Genomic DNA, 17,244 nt, shown 5'->3' with positions numbered 1-17,244 from the left:
AAACATACAATGTTCATGACTTTGACTATTATTTTCAGTGTATAGAAATTATAGGATTATTTTCGCAAGGTTTGTGAAGGTTTGTAGCTCAGGTTGAGGCTTAGGGTGTAGGTTTGCTCACTGAGCTGTAGGTTTGATATCCAGATGTTTCATTACCTGGCTAGGTAACGTCATCAGTGGTGACCTCCAAGTGAAGCGAAGCTGTTGTCTCCTGCTTTCTATTTATATCTTTCTCCTGGATGGGGTTCCTGGGGTTTGTGGTGATGTCATTTCCTCTTCATTTTCTGAGGGGTTGATAGATGGCATCTAGATCTATGTGCTTGTTTATGGCGTTGTGGTTGGAGTGCCAGGTCTCTAGGAATTCTCTGGCATGTCTTTGCTTAGCCTGTCCCAGGATAAATGTGTTGGCTCAGTTGAAATGGTGTTTTTTTTCATCCGTGTGTAGGGCTCTGAGGGAGAGGGGGTCGTGTCTTTTTGTGGCTAGCTGGTGTACATGTATCCTGGTGACTAACTTTCTTCCTGTTTGTCCTACGGAGTGTTTGTGTCAGTCCTTGCATGGAATTTTATAGATGACGTTGGTTTTGTCCATGGGATGTACTGGATCTTTTAAGTTTGTTAGTTTTTGTTTGAGAGTGTTGGTGGGTTTGTATGCTACTAGGATTCCGAGGGGTCTCAGTAGTCTGGCTGTCATTTCTGAAACTTCTTTGATTATAGGACTATTATTAATTGTAGAAATTAAGGGTAAGTGTCTGCAGGTGGAGGGATCTTATTGGATAATCATTTACTCACATATTAGGAAACACCCCTTCTGTGACCAATAGGTGATGTAGGGCATTGTGATTGAAGTTTCTTTTGCAATTTGATTTTCATTCCATTGTTCTTTAATGGCTAGTTCTTCCAGTTAATTTGATCACAGTATTAAGAGATCTCCTTCCTTGACTGTCATTTATAAAGTAGGTGCAATGTATTATCTCCAAAATATTTTAATTTGGTAAGTTTCTGTTCATGTTTTGATTGTTTTACAATGTTCCTTTAAACTGTGTTATAGACCAGGCCAGTCATTCTCAAAACATTTCAAGCGGCCTTTGCTAGTTGTTTTAAGGAGGTATAATGTGAATAATCCAGGAGTGATGCAGCTGGTCAAACCACATAGTTTCAAACAAAACAGAATTTATTGGCAAGATTACCGAATGAAACACAAACAAAACAGAAAAGAATACAGAACTACTTAACTTATCCAAAAACCCAACAGATCAATGCTGTTCCAAATACTTGCAACAATCCCCATAAACACCCCTTGGCACAAAGAGTAAAATCAAACACAGGATCTTACAGGAGAGAGGTCAGAGAGAGAGAAAGATCAGCCTGCTTCTTTGGGATCCAGCAGCTTTTTCACATGACTACTAAAAACCAAACCAAACCAAACCAGAGAAGTAACAGCTGGGAGAACTGGCCACTCCCCTTTCATTGTACAAGTGTTATTTTTTCAAAAACTTTAAAGCTGTTGCCTGAGGCATTATCTGTTAGCTAAAATTAAACTGGTCCTAAAACCTTAGACTTTTCAGAGTCAGTGGCTTTTATGACCTCACTGAAAAAGAAAATCAAGGACAACTTAATCTTATTAAAGGAGCAGCTTCATCACAACTACCACCACTAATTAGTTTTATTTCATTAATTTGGTTATTACTACCTTTACTGGTTCTCAAAAAGAGTATAAAACTCTTCTTTCTGTAGCCAATAGACACCATAGTGACTGAAGTACAATGTCTTTCACCTACCCCCAAACAGTTATGCTAGTTTGATAGGTATCCTTAAAGTTTTCTTTTAATATCCATTCACAGGATATAGGTGTCACTGAATAGAACACCATTTATTGTTCCAAACTGGCCTTGAGAAACCTAAAACCAACACGATCATTCTAAAAGATGAGAGACTTAACAAACAATCCAAGTCTTTTTCAATCTATAATTTCAGTTACATCACATTGTAAGCTTTTGCTATAAATCCTGTGTCTTACAATCTTATACTCCGCAAACACCCGGTGAAAGAGCAGCACTCCGAAAGCTAGTTCTTCCAAATAATCCTGAAATGTCTCTGTTATTTCAATCCTCTGTCTTCTATTGGTTAGGTAATCATCTATTCATGCCCCAACTCCCTGGGCAGTTATCAAATAGCCTTATATATGATACATGTTTGCAACAATTGTAACTCAGTCAGACAGCTGGTTCTCATAGTTCCCTAATTGGGGCTGTTAATCTGGTCCAATTGGGGAGACTTGGCTGACATAAAGGTACACTGAGCCCGTGGAATGCCTGACTCAATGTGGGGCCGTGCTATTGTCAAAGGCATTTGTAAATAAAAGGTGATTGGTGATTGGATGTCTGCCTCTAATGAGTTATTTCACTTATTAAACATCTTCTGGAACTCCAAAGACATTTACTGCTTCTCCTTTAACTATCTTTGCTGTTTTAGATCCTCAGAAAATTCTGATAAATTTGGTAGGCATGGTTTTCCCTTTGTGAAGACATGCTGACTCTGCTTCAAAATATTACATATTTCTGAGTGCTCTGCTTTTACATCCTGTGTAATAGATTCTGACATTTTTCCCACTGACAGACACCTGTGGAGTTCAGCTATTTTCTCCATGTTTTGAGCAAGGCTGCGATAAGATCTGGAGGCAAGTAGTCCTAGTGAAACTCAAACTGTTTCATTGATTAGGTTATTGCTGAGCAAATGTCAAGACTACACTGTCAATGACCCTTCCCATCACTTTGCTAATGATGGAGTGCATACTGTTATGGACAATAATCAGCTGAGTTGGATTTATCTTGGCTTCTGTGGAAAGATCATACCACAGTCATGTAGATGTCTATGTGTAATTATGTTGGAATAGCTTGAAGGCTAGAGCTGGAACACAAGTCTTCATTATTGTTGTGAGAATGCTGTCATAGTACACAACTTTTTCAGTAATCGATGCCTTCAGTCATTTTTTGATTTCACATTCTTGAGGATAGGGGCATTTGAGGAGCTATGTTGTTGTGAAATTGGGTAGAGTAATTGTAGATTGGAAGACAGGAAGTTAGAATTTAGTGCTTGTCAAATTGTAAAATGCTGGTGGGGAGGTAAAAGCATTGCATGGTCCCTTTAAAAGATGGTGCTTTTCAGTGCTTAGAGATTTAAAATGGATGCCTGAGAGCAGCAGCTTGAAAATTTGCTTAAAAGTACGCAGCCAGCACCTGAATTTAAACATTTGTATCAAAAGGCCATACAGTTCTCAGGCAAAGCAGCAGTTACTGTCAACTGTCTGTTGAATTTAACCAATCAATTTGAACCAGGTACTTAGATACTAAAGACCTGTTAAATTTAAATCTGATGGTTTTGACAATATAGGACCAATCCTATTGTAAGAAATATTGGTATGTCATCAAGGGGATAAAAGAAGGGGGTAGCTGGACAAAGACCCCAAAGCAAGCTGTCATCCGCCAGAGCTAATGGCCCTCAGCTCTCTCTCTCTCTCTCTCACAGAGAAAGCACCATCTAAATAACAATGGTACTAATGATGGAGATGGCACAGAAGAGAAGGCACAGAATTTCCTGAACACGTAACCTGGCTGTAACTTTAAGAGACTAAACTTTATTTTTTTTATATGTGAGAAACTTGTATTTATTGGAACTGTAAACCATTAGAATCTTGCTTTATTCAGGAATGGTTAATAGAAGGGATTTATTCTGTTTGTTAATAGTTTAGTTAATTTGTTCATTGTTATAGTTAGATAAATAGTTACTTGTTGATTTTAAAGTGAATGTTGGAATTATTTTAACCACTAGAAGTTGCTAAAGAGCAGGTTACACCACTTTTCACACTCCTTTTACAGATTATAGATGAGGTGCTCCGTGTTTTGGTTTTAAGTCTTAGAGGGGGGTCAACTTCCTCTTTATAACAATACCGTCCTGGTAATTGTGCAAATGTTTGCCATCATACAGTGCTGGATTTGTTAGGACTGCGCAGCTTAGATCTAATTCATTGCTTTTTAGATTGCTTAGCCCTGTTGATCATATGATGTTTATTCTTTTTGTCATTCCTGTGTCAGACCTTCAACTCATTGGTATTAAACTTTTAGCCAGGCCTGGTGCTGCTCTAGACATGTCCTCTTGCATATTTCACTGAACTTGCAAACTTCCTTGCTTGCTGGTGTTGGTAGGCAGGTGAAATATACAATGCCATGAGGCTGTAGATTGGTTGGACACAATTTTGCTGCTGCTCATGGCTGACAGCACCTCCATAGATGTCCAGTTTTGCACTGCTAGATCTGTTTAAACGCTGTCCCATTAAGTCAAACAACACAATGAATTATACACTCAATGTAAAGATAGAACTTTTTCTCCACAAGGATATTATGGTGGTCATTCCTACCAATGCTGTCCTCAACAAATTCACAAGGGTAAGGTCAGTTGGTTTTCCCCTCTTGTTGATTCTCTCACTAGCTATTGCAAACTTAGATTGCTGGTTGTGTTCAACTCAATATGTACTGGTGCTATTGAGTACTGAAGTTCCCAACAGATAGGTTCTATGGCATTGCCACCATCAATGTCCCTTCTAACTGGTGTTCAACATGAAGACTATTGACTTATCAGCAGAAGGGAACAGGGCCAGCAGGTGATAATCAGCAGAAGGGTTCTTCCCCCAGATATGGCCTGCTGCCATAAGACTTCATTAATTTCTTAATAGAAATGTAGAAAATGGAAGTAGGAGTAGGCCATTTGGTTCATTGAGTTTGTCCTGCCATTCAATGCGATCATTTCTGATTTTCTCTCAAATCCTGTTCTCCCCTCACCCCTTGACCCCTGTGGTGTGTAGAAATCTATTTATTTCTTGAAAATACATTTGGTGGCTTGGCCTCCACAGCCTACTGTGGTACAGAATTCAACAGTTCACCATCCTCTAAGTGATGAAATTTCTCTTCATCTCAATCTGAAATGACCTAACGCACAACCTGAACTTGAGGCCTTCCATGACGGATAGGTTCGAGACCGTCAGTTGAGGAAATATTATCCCTATATGTAAAACTGCAGAGAATCCTTTAGGCATGGTTTCAACAAGACCCTCTACAGTTGCAGTAAGACTTCCATGCTCCACTGTAGTCAAACTTTCTGAGAATGAAGACCAACATACCATTTGCCTTCCTAACTGCTTGATGCACCTGCATTCTTATTTTCAGTGACTGATGTACAAGGATACACTGGCTTCTTTGCACAAGAACATTTAAATAGAACTCCACCATTCTGTTTTTTTTTCTAGAGCTGAAAATGTGTTGCTGGTTAAAGCCCAGCAGGTTAGGCAGCATCCAAGGAACAGGAAATTCGACGTTTCGGGCCAGAGCCCTCCTGATGAGGGCGGATTTCCTGTTCCGTGGATGCTGCCTAACCTGCTGTGCTTTAACCAGCAACACATTTTCAGCTCTGATCTCCAGCATCCGCAGACCTCACTTTTTACTCTGTTTTTTTTTCTACCAAAGTGGACAATTTCATACTTCTCCATGTCCTACTGCATCTGCAATGCATTTGCCCAATTATTCAACTTGTTTAAATTTTCCTGAAGCCTCATTCCATTCTGCTCACTACTCTCAATCTGCGTCATCAGCAAACCTGGAAATATTATATTTGATTCCCTTATTCAAATTATTGTTTATATATTGTGCTGAGGTAATCAACACTGATCTCTGCAGTACTCCAGTCATCAAATGACCATTGTTCATTAAACAAGAGCACAAAGGAGATATCTTTTTGTATCAGTTGCGTGCCAGAGGGTTGAATATTATTTGAATTTGATCAGTTTCTGTTAAAGTTTTTTTTTGTTATTGTGTTCCTTTGGGGCTATTCATTAACTTTAATTGGTATATTGAAAATATATTTAAAAAATACCTTAGACATATTCCCCTTCAATGAGTTTTAAATAGGTAATGTGGTCATTTTTTTCTGGTTTACTCAAAAGAATTTGAAGAGACATAAGTTGATAAGTGAGTCCTCCAATCTTCCATGGAGAATACAGGGTGGAGGATGTTGTACATAGCAGTCCTATGTCATAAACATTAAGGTGGTTCATGAATTCTCAGACTGATTATCACTTCATTGGCCTTAAAAAGTCCATGTTCCAAGAGTTTATATGTTGTGTAAGTTTGCAGCCCCTGCTTGGTAACTTTAAGGGGCTGCTCTATATATAATGGAACAAGAGTTTCAGGTACTTTTCTTTTAGCTGCCAGACTGAATAGATCATTTCAATTGTAGATCTTCTTGTTCTTCAATCACACTGGGATTCAGGTAGAAACATTCAGCCAAGATCTACAATCTGATAAGTGCGACCCTCAGGCACACTTTCCCATGATGATCTGTAGGGAGATGGCATTGATAATTATTGCAATTGCTACAGTCCTTCTTGTTCTTGTACACGGTCACAATATTTGCATTACACAAAGGCACTGTCCATGCCTTTAGCAGACACAGAAGTTTCTACAGATGTTGTAGGTTTGCCAGTTTCCTGTGCTTGAGGAGTTCAGGTGTTGCAGCATCAGCATCTTGAGTTTGGCCCATTACTATCCAGCTAATAGCTTTGCAAACTGCCTCCACTGAGGGTTTGAAATGCAGTTTTGCTAAAAGTGTTGTCCAGATTTTCCATGTTCTCTATACATTATAGCTGTAGTTTGTGTTTCACCTCATCTTTCCCAACTGTCTGTACAGTTTTGGATGTAGATTTGCTCACTGAGCTTGAAGGTTTATTCCCAGATGTTTCATCACCCTACTAGGTAACATCTACAGTGGGCCTCAGGCAAAGTACTGCCGAAAATTCCTGCTTTCTATTTATATACTTGGGTTTCTTTGGGTTGGTGATGTCAAATCCTGTGGTGAAGTCACTTCCTGTTCCTTTCTCAGGGGGTGGTAGATGGGGTCTAACTCGTTGGGTTTGTTAATAGAGTTCCGGTTGGAATGCCATGCTTCGAGGAATTCTCATGCCTGTCTTTGTTTGGTTTGTCCACATAACAAACTGCTATTCCTGGATATGTCAGCGAACAGCCAATGGGGAACTTCAAACCAGCGTCTTCAAGAAAGCAACACATACAGACCAAATATTGAACTACAGAAGCAATCACCCCAACATCCACAAATGAAGCTGCATCAGAACATTACTTCAACGAGCCAACACACACTGCAGCACAGAAAAACTACGCAAAGGAAAATCATCTATACCGTGTATTAAAAAAGGAATGGGTACCCAATGAAGACAGTCTGCCAATTTCTCAGCAACAAACCCAAACAAGCAGACAAAACATGTCCAGAAACCCTAGCCATCCTCCCCTACGTCAAAGGCATCTTGGAAATGGTTGCCAGACTACTCAGACCTCTTGGAGAAAGTGAGGACTGCAGATGCTGGGGATCAGCTTAAAAACGTGTTGCTGGAAAACTCGAGGTCAGGCAGCATCAAAGGAGAAGGAGAATCGACGTTTCGGGTATAAGCCCTTCTTCAGGAATGAGGAGGGTGTGCCAAGCAGGCTAAGATAAAAGGTAGTGAGGTGGGTTTTGGGGGAGGGGCGTTGGGAATGCGATAGGTGGAAGGGGTTTAAGGTGAGGGTGATAGGTCGGAGAGGGGGTGGGGACAGAGAGGTCAGGAAGAAGATTGCAGGTCAAGAAGGTGGTGCTGAGTCTGAGGCTTGGGACTGAGAAAAGTTGGGGGGAGAGGAAATGAGGAAGCTGGAGAAATCTGTATTAAACCCTTGAGGTTGGAGGGTTCCTAGGCAGAAGATGAGTCGCTCTTCCTCCAGGCGTCGTGTTGCCATGGTCTGGCGATGGAGGCAACCAAGGACCTGCGGGTGTCTCCACCAAGCAACCCAACCGCCCCATGGCTCAACACTTTAATTCCCCCTCCCACTCCGCCATGGACATGCAGGTCCTTGGCCTCCTCCCTACCTTTTATCTTAGCCTGCTGGACACACTATCCTCATTCCTGAAGAAGGGCTCATGCCCAAAACGTCGATTCTCCTGCTCCTTGGATGCTGCCTGACCTGCTGTGCTTTTCCAGCAACACATTTTCAGCTCTGATCTCCAGCATCTGTAGTCCTCACTTTCTCCTCTATGTTCTAAATACAAAAAGTACAAAAGAGTAATTAGGGAGAGAATAGGGTCCCTCAAAGATCAGCAAGGCAGCTGTTGTGTGGAGCCACAGGAGATGGGAGAGATACTAAATGAGATCTGGATGTAGGTTTGCTTGATGAGCTGGAAGGTTCAATTTCAGATGTTTTATCACCATACAAGGTAACATGTTCAGTAAACCTCCGGATGAAGCACTGCTGAAGATTCCTGCTTTCTATTTATATGTTTGGGTTTCTTTGGGTTGGTGATGTCACTTCCTATTCTTTTTCTTAGGGGGTGGTAAATGGGGTCTAAATCAATTTGTTTCTTGATAGAGTTCTGGTTGGAATGCCATGCTTCTAGGAATTCTCTCGAGACATGCATAGAACTGGCTCAAAGATAGAAGACAGAGGGTGGTAGTGGAGGGTTTTTTTCAGACTACAGGCCTGTGACCAGTGGAGTGGCACAAGGATTGGTGCTGGATCCACTACTTTTCGTCATTTATATAAATGATTTGGTAAGATCATACAAGGTATAGTTAGTAAGTTTGCAAATGATACCAAAATTGGAGGTGTAGTATACAGTGAAGAAGGTTATGGGCCAATGGGCTAAGGAGTGGCAGATGGAGTTTAATTTAGATAAATGTGAGGTGCTGCATTTTGGAAAAGCAAATCTTAGCAGGACATATACACTTAATGGTAAGGTCCTGGGGAGTGTTGCTGAACAAATAGACCTTGGATGCAGGTTCATACCTCCTTGAAAGTAGAGTCACAGGTCGGTAGGATAGTGAAGAAGCCATTTGGTCTGCTTTCCTTTATTGGTCAGAGTATTGAGTGAGCAGTTGAGAAGTCATGTTGCAGCTGTACATGACATTGGCTAAGTCACTTTTGGAATATTTTGTGCAGTTCTGGTCTCTGGGATGTTGTGAAACTTGAAAGGTTTCAGGAAAGATTTACAAGGATGTGGCCAGGGTTGGAGGAATTGAGGTATATGGAGATGTTGAATTGGCAGGGGCTGCTTTCTGTGGAGCGTTAGAGGCTGAGGGGTGACTTCACAGCGTTTTATAAAATCATGACGGGCATGGATTGGATAAATAGACAAAGTCTTTTCCCTGGAGTGGGGAAGTCCAGAACTACAGGACATAGGTTTAGGTCAAGAGAAGATATAAAAGGAACCCAAGGGGCAGCTTTTTCATGCAGAGGGGAGTGTGTGCATGGAATGAGATGCCAAAGGAAGTAGGTGGTTTGTACAATTGCAACATTTAAAAGGCATCTGGATGGGTATATAGATAGGAAGGGTTTGGAGGGATATGGGCCTACATTATATTGGGATATCTGGCTGGCATGGACGAGTTGGACCGAAGGGTCTGTTTCGGTGCTGTACATCTCTATGACGCTAAGACCATGTGCCTGAAATCCCGCTAGTTTTTTAAAAAGACTTTGTGGTTGATAGAGAAGATGGAGTTAGATATATTCAGGATTGAAAATCTATTTTGAAGAATGGTTGTGATATTTTTGATGCTGTTGTCAATGCTTTTGTTTTACTTTTACATTCTAAAAAAATCGAATTTATTCACCCCTTCGGTTGATTCCCTTTTCACGGATTTTGATAAACTTTCTGTTCATCTGTCTTCAGAAACTGCTGAGTGGTTTCTGTCCTTAACTTACATTTTCGGCTTCTGAAGAGTTTTATTCTCCGGATTTTCAACAGACGCTTACCGTCAACTCTTGACCCACACTCAATCCGACTTGCGTGGGGCAAATCGCCGCGATGAAAAGGTCCATCGCATGTTCACGGTTGGGCGGCTCCACCCATCTATTCGCTGTCCTCATTGGGCTAATGTGGCTGCCAATCAATCAGGAAATGAGTTGTCACACACCGACACCTGAATCCCACCTCCATCGCGCTGATTGGAGAATCCTCCCTCGCCCCGCTCCCTTTCCGTGCCAATCCTTGCCCCGCTGCTGCCCGTCAGGAGGCGAAGGGCGGGGCTGGAAGCGCGAGAACACTCCCCATTCCTCCTCCCTCCCGCCTGAATACGCTCGCGCCGCTTACTATTCCCTGATTGGCAGCTGCTTGCTGTCCCCACCCCCACGAATTAACGGTTGGAGAGGAGGTGGGTCGGGCACGCGGGACCTTGCGTTAGAATTGGTTAGAATTCCTGTCAATAGAAGCTGCCTAGATGTCTGCCCACCCTCACCCTGTCTGTGGTTGCTATTAACTCAGGCTGTTACGTGAGAGGAAGGGCAATATCTCTCCATATATCTGCTTTCCCTTTTTTTTTGCAAGGTTGGGTGAGGTTTTTTTTCTCTCCCTTACCAACCACATCTTTTATTACTGCAGGATATGGGAAGGGAGAGGAGACACACATATCCATCCGGGCTCCTGATTCACTGACACTCCATCACCAAGGGATTGTGGACTGATAGAGGGAAGAGGCATTAAAAGAGAGGAAAAAAAAATCTGAAGGGGAAAATAAATAACAGCACTTAACAGTGACTGGGAGAGGACACAACAGGTACCGTCTGTCTATCTGTATCAGCTTCTGCTGTGGGAACATTGTTGCTGTGTTTGTTGATAAACTTCTGTTGTCAGGTATAAAAGGATAATGGTTGGTGGTTTGAAGGGGCTACGTTTTCTGTATTAAACATCGGACAGATCAGGTACCATTCTGAGATGGAGAAACATCCTTTTCGGGGCTTGTCAGGTGATCTAGTGTGGAAGAAAGGACGATGCTATTCTGCGACCTGGAAGATAGCGTTGAGGGAGTTTGGCCAGGTATTCGATATGCATGGAAATGGTCGCTGAGTAATACATTTACAGGATTGTTGTTTACTCCAGGGAACAAGAGTGAGAGAATTGGCGCTTGGTGTACGTGGAAAGAGAGGTTGCTACCATATTCAGTGATCTGTGGAATGTGATTAAGGGAGCTTGTCGATGGTTGAATATAGAGAGGATTACCAGGTGTGGCTGGGCTGACAAGATCCTCCACTAATGTAGAGGATGAAGTTAATGCAACATTCTTCCCAAAACTTGTGATTCCGCAATCTAAAAGATACGTTCGTTTGTTTACCTCCCTTGATGTCATGAAGGCGTTGACTCCTTGCTGAATATGCAGATCCAAAAGCACCAATAATCCCGTTTCTGCACGAAAGTGCAGAATCACATGTTCGTAATGTAATTTTTTCTTTAACCGAGCCACTTTAATGGAATCACTTCAGTTAAAAATTTAAGTAGCTTGTCCATAGGCTTACAGTGTTTGGAAAAGTACATAGATGTTAGCACTATTAATATTTCAACAACATGGGGTAATAAGAGACTTCATTAATGGCAGTTAAAAGATTGAGGAGCTAAGGTGTTTGGTGGAGTTGATTTATACCAAGAAATGACTATAAGGGGATAATCTGGGAGTTTAAATCCTGAGGAAAACTGAACAAGATTTACTGTGGATACCTTCTTCCTTTGGTATCCAGGCTACAGGATTCAGTAAATCTCCGTTTTAATCAAATGTGTCAAAAATGAGAAAGTATGCTTATGTCGAGGTTTATTCAGTGGTTTGCAGTTTAATATGTTAACTACTAACCATAAATGGCTAATTGGGAAACCAAATGTAGCTAATTGATTTAAATGAGAAAAAAAGTACAGCCACGAGCATGTCATCACTACACATTCTTGTGGTATATGCATATGTACTCTAAATGTTATGTGCATTTATTGGCAAAATGGTAAGACAAAAGCAGTGCGTGTGTTTTGATCATTGTTTGCATTATTCCTCTTGGTTACTACTTATGGGTTGTTTATTAATTATTGTGTGTAATACACATTTAAAAACTCCAGCTTTCAATGTTATGGAAGTATCAGCATCTGAATAATGAAAGGGGTCCTGTCCTTCTTTTATGGTCGACTCAACCTATAAAAGAAATCAACAGAAGAAATTAATCCTAACAATAACTGCATAACAACATGGTAAAAGGCAATAAACATAAAAATGTTCTAGATGGAGAACAGGGACAGTTTAATTGGGCATAAATGTACAAATGAACACTCTAAGCCACCACTTTGAAATTAAACTACCATTTGAAACTGGTGGATAACAACCTAAAATCTTCATTAAGATGTGTTGCACCTGAGACTGAAACATGCCTCTAAGTAAATGTGCACACTTAATATATTGCAAGTAGGTGGATTGGTTAGCTCAGTTAGCCAGATGAGTAGAGAGCAGAATAAAGCCAACAATGGCGGCACGGTGGCACAGTGCCTGAGACCCGGGTTCAATTCCCGACTCAGGCGACTGACTGTGTGGAGTTTGCACGTTCTCCCCGTGTCTGCGTGGGTTTCCTCCGGGTGCTCCGGTTTCCTCCCACAGTCCAAAGATATGCGGGTCAGGTGAATTGGCCATGCTAAATTGCCCGTAGTGTTTGGTAAGGGGTAAATGTAGGAGTATGGTTGGGTTGCGCTTCGGCGGGTCAGTGTGGACTTGTTAGGCCCAAGGCCCTGTTTCCACACGGTAGTAATCTAATCTAATGTGCGTTCAATCTCCATACCAACTGTGGTAATTCATGAAGACTTGTCTCCGCACCTTATCCCTCATTTGTGGATTGGTTACCTTAAGCTTTTATGTAAGAAATTCTTTCTCTAATAGAAAGAGATGCCTATGGTCGTTATGGATGATGTTCTTGTGTACATTGTGTGTGAGAGATACATTTTTGCACATGGCTAAACTAGTGAAATTCTAGTTGTGCCTGCAAATCATTGGTAATTTGACTTATGGGATTTTTTTTAAGTAATCAAATTTTATGACTTAAAAAATCTGATATTTGGTTTTCTTATATTTTGTATTGGGAATGAATGAAAGATTGATGTAAAGGCAATTTTGATTGTTATAGGATCAATGAACTACCTTCCCAGTTTAATATATAGCTTATTAGCAAGTGTCACATTATTGGGGATGGGTGGGAGTTGAGTGGGTTCCAGCAAGATCTTTTTGGGTTACATTTATATACGTGACAAAAGCAAATTTAGAAGGATTTTTTTTTGTGATGTGGAAAAATGTCAGTTCTGTGATTTGTGCACATATATTATCTCTATGCAAAGTTATAAAGTCATACAGTCATATAGATTACAGCACGGAAACTGACCCTTCGGTCCAACTTGTCCATGCCGACCACATATCCCAACCCAATCTAGTCCCATCTGCCAGCACCTGGTCCATATCCCTCTAAATCCTTCCTATGCATATACCCATCCAAATGCCTTTAAAATGTTGTAATTGCACTACCTCCACCACTTCCTCTGGCAGCTCATTCCATATATGTACCACCCTCTGCGTGAAAGCGTTGCCCCGTAGATCTCATTTATCTTTCCCCCTCACCCTAAACCTATGCCCTCTAGTTCTAATTGGAATGATGTTTTGTTTGACACAATTTGGAAGGATTATGTCATTGACTGTTAAAGACTTTCCCTTCCATCTACAATGTTAAAAGACAATGTGTGACTATGTTTATAGTCTTGGATTAGTTACTAAATTATACAGTTCAAATAATTCCATGACATCCCAAAACACTTAACTGTTAAACAGTACACCATTGGCTGTAAAGTGCAAGTTACTTTAGTAGGAAAAACTACAGCCAACTTGCATATGGCAAACAGCAGTATAATAATGACTTGCTAATTTGCTTGTGATTTTGTTTGAAGGATGAATATTGGCCAGATTACTAGGGATAACTTGAGTGCACTTATTTTGAGGTGCCATGGTAGTTTCCTTTCTCCAATTTAGAAAGCAGTTCATGGTCTCCATTTATTGCCTCATCAAAAATACAGCACTTGCTCAGTCAGAACATAAATGTGAAGGTGGCCAATACCCCTCAAACCTGCTCCACAATTTAATAAAATCATGGTTCATCTTCTGCTTCAGCTGACTTTCCTGTTTATACCTTTTATATTCCATTTCTGAGAGACTAAAAAAATCTGCCTACCCTGTACTGACTGTGATGGGGTGTAAATTCAGAATTTTGTGCTGAAAGTTCTAGAATGGGACACGAACCTACAATTTTCTCGTGGAGGGGTAGCTTGGAATGCTACAAAATGATCTACAACTGACACTGTTTATTATTAAATATTGGTTTTGAGAAGATTTGTAGCTAAGGTTGAGGTTCTGGATGTAGGTTTGCTCGCAGAGCTGGAAGGTTTATTTTCATGAAATGAACCTTTCGGCTCAGCAAGCAAACTTACATCCAAATATTAAATGATATCAAAGGTAAATGAATTTAAGTGGTGGTTTTGACTGGTGCACACTTGTTGGGCCAAAGGGCCTTTTTCTTTGTGCTGTCAACCTGTGAGACTGTGATAAAGCATGATTTGGAGATGTCGGTTTTGGACTAGGGTGTACAAAGTTTAAAAATCACACAACACTAGGTTATAGTCCAACAGGTATAATTGGAAGCATACTAGCTTTCGGAGCGCTGCTCCTTCTTCAGGTGATTGTGGAGAACACAATTGTAAGGCACAGAATTTATAGCAAAAATTTAGTGTGATGTAACTGAAATTATACATTGAAACATACCTTGATTGTCTGTTGAGTCTCTCATCTGTTCGAATACCATGATAGTTTCACTTCTTTCATGTATAAATCACAAAATTTTTTTTTTAAAAGTTGCATTCTCTGATTAACTGTAACAATTGGTTTAGCTCGACAATATGTTGAAGGTGTTAACCCCCCATGTTCTCTGTTTATGCCATAATGTTTAGATTGAGTGATTCTAATCTAAAAAGTGAGAGAACAGAGTTTTACATGAATTCATGCAGTTTTTGAGCAAAGTACAATGTAACTCTGCAAGTACAAGTTCACCCCAAAATGAGTGCGTGGGGCACACATTTTGACCACTCTATACTCATGCACACGCACTGGAATGGTTGGTCTAACATACAAAGAACGGCTGAGGATCCTGGGATTGTATTCATTGGAGTTTAGAAGATTAAGGGGAGACTTAATAGAAACTTACAAGATAATACATGGCTTGGAAAGGGTGGATGCTAGGAAATTTTTTCCGTTAGGCAAGGAGACTAGGACCTGTGGGCACAGCCTTTGAATTGACCCCCTCTAATTCTGAACAGAAATGCGGTGACATTTCTTCAGCCAGAGTGTGGTGGGCCTGTGGAATTCATTGCCGCAGAATGCAGTGGAGGCCAGGACGCTGAATGACTTCAAGGCAGAGATTGATAGATTCTTGATGTCACGAGGAATTAAGGGCTACGGGGAGAATGCGGGTAAGTGGAGTTGAAATGCCCATCAGCCATGATTGAATGGCAGAGTGGACTCAATGGGCCGAATGGCCTTACTTCCACTCCTATGTCTTATGGTCTTATACACACTCTCTCTCACACAGACATTCGCAAGCGTGCTCGCAGACACTCGCTCGCAGACACTCGCTACCCCCAACCTCCAGACAGACGCTACACAGACCCACATGCATACATACACGTTTGTGGGGTGAATTTGTACTTGCAGAGTTACATTGTACTTGCTCAAAAACTGCATGAATTCATGTAAAACTCTGAGCTCACTTTTCATATTAGAATCAATCTAAACATCATGGTATAGACAGAACACATGGGGTTAACACCTTCAACAAATTGTCTAGCTAACACCAATTGTTACAGTTAACCGGAGAATTCAACTTTTTAAGAAAAAAGGTTTTGTGATTTATACATGAAAGAAGTGAAACTATCATGGTGTTCGAACAGATGAGAGACTCAACAGACAATCAAGGTATGTTCAATGTATAATTTCAGCTACATCACACTAAATTTTTGCTATAAATTCTGTGCCTTACAATTGTGTTCTCCACAATCACCTGAAGAAGGAGCAGCGCTCCGAAAGCTAGTATGCTTCCAATTAAACCTGTTGGACTATAACCTGGTGTTGTGATTTTTAACTTTGGACACCCCAGTCCAAAACCGACATCTCCAAATCATGCTTTATCATAGTTACACAGGTTGACAGCACAAAGAAAAAGGCCCTTTGGCCCAACAAGTCTGCACCAGTCAAAACCACCACTTTTTATCAAAGGTAAATGAATTTAAGTGGTGGTTTAATTGGAAGCATACTAGCTTTGGAGCGCTGCTCCTTCTTCAGGTGATTGTGGAGGACACAATTGTAAGGCACAGAATTTATAGCAAACATTTAGTGCGATGTAACTGAAATTATACATTGAAAAATACCTTGATTGTCTGTTGAGTCATTCATCTATTCGAATACCATGATAGTTTCACTTCTTTCATGTATAAATCACAAAACCTTTTTTTTAAAAGTTGCATTCTCCGGTTAACTGTAACAATTGGTGTTAGCTAGACAATATGTTGAAGGTGTTAACCCCATGTGTTCTCTGTCTATACCATGATGTTTAGATTGATTCTAATCTGAAAAGTAAGCTCAGAGTCTTACATGAATTCATTCAGTTTTTTGAGCAAAGTACAATGTAACTCTGCAAGTACAAATTCACCCCACAAACGTGTATGTGTGCATGTGGGTTTGTCTGGGGGTTGTGAGTGTGAGTGAGTGAGTGCATGTGTGCATGTGTGTGTGTGTGTGTGTGTGTGTGTGTGTGTGTGTGTGTGTGTGTGTGTGTGTAGTGAGTGTAGAGACATGTTTTTGGGGTGAACTTGTACTTGCAGACTTACATTGTACTTTGCTCAAAAACTGCATGAATTCATGTAAGACTCTGATTCTAATCTGAAAAGTGAGCTCAATCTAAACATCATGGTATAGACCGAGAACACATGGGGTTAACACCTTCAACATATTGTCTAGCTAACACCAATTGTTACAGTTAACCGGAGAATGCAACTTTTAAAAAAGTTTCACTTCTTTCATGTATAAATCACAAAACCTATCATGGTATTCGAATAGATGAGTGACTCAACAGACAATAAAGGTATTTTTCAATGTATAATTTCAGTTACATCGCACTAAATGTTTGCAATAAATTCTGTGCCTTACAATTGTCCTCCATAACCACCTGATGAAGGAGCAGCGCTCCAAAAGCTAGTGTGCTTCCAATTAAACCTGTTGGACGATAACATGGTGTTGTGATCTTTTAACTATGATAAAGCAGTCACACTAGC

At 40.7% G+C, this 17,244-nt stretch overlaps 1 protein-coding gene across 4 annotated transcripts in view; it reads left to right on the top strand.

The window, feature by feature from the left end:
* Nucleotides 1–10,401: 10,401 nt before the first annotated feature.
* The window catches only part of LOC132830170 (zinc finger and BTB domain-containing protein 7C), a 243,471-nt gene continuing 236,628 nt past the window's right edge, over nt 10,402–17,244 (top strand). For all 4 annotated transcript variants that reach the window (XM_060848524.1, XM_060847809.1, XM_060847898.1 and 1 more), the window contains exon 1: nt 10,402–10,639. The gene's annotated coding sequence lies outside the window, so the exon portion shown is untranslated. The remainder of the gene's footprint in view (nt 10,640–17,244) is intronic.

Source organism: Hemiscyllium ocellatum, chromosome 1, assembly GCF_020745735.1.
Source record: "Hemiscyllium ocellatum isolate sHemOce1 chromosome 1, sHemOce1.pat.X.cur, whole genome shotgun sequence".
In the NCBI taxonomy this organism is placed as follows: Eukaryota; Metazoa; Chordata; class Chondrichthyes; order Orectolobiformes; family Hemiscylliidae; genus Hemiscyllium; species Hemiscyllium ocellatum.
The sequence above is the reverse complement of the archived record's forward strand: the minus strand, read 5'-3'. Positions and strand labels throughout refer to the sequence as shown.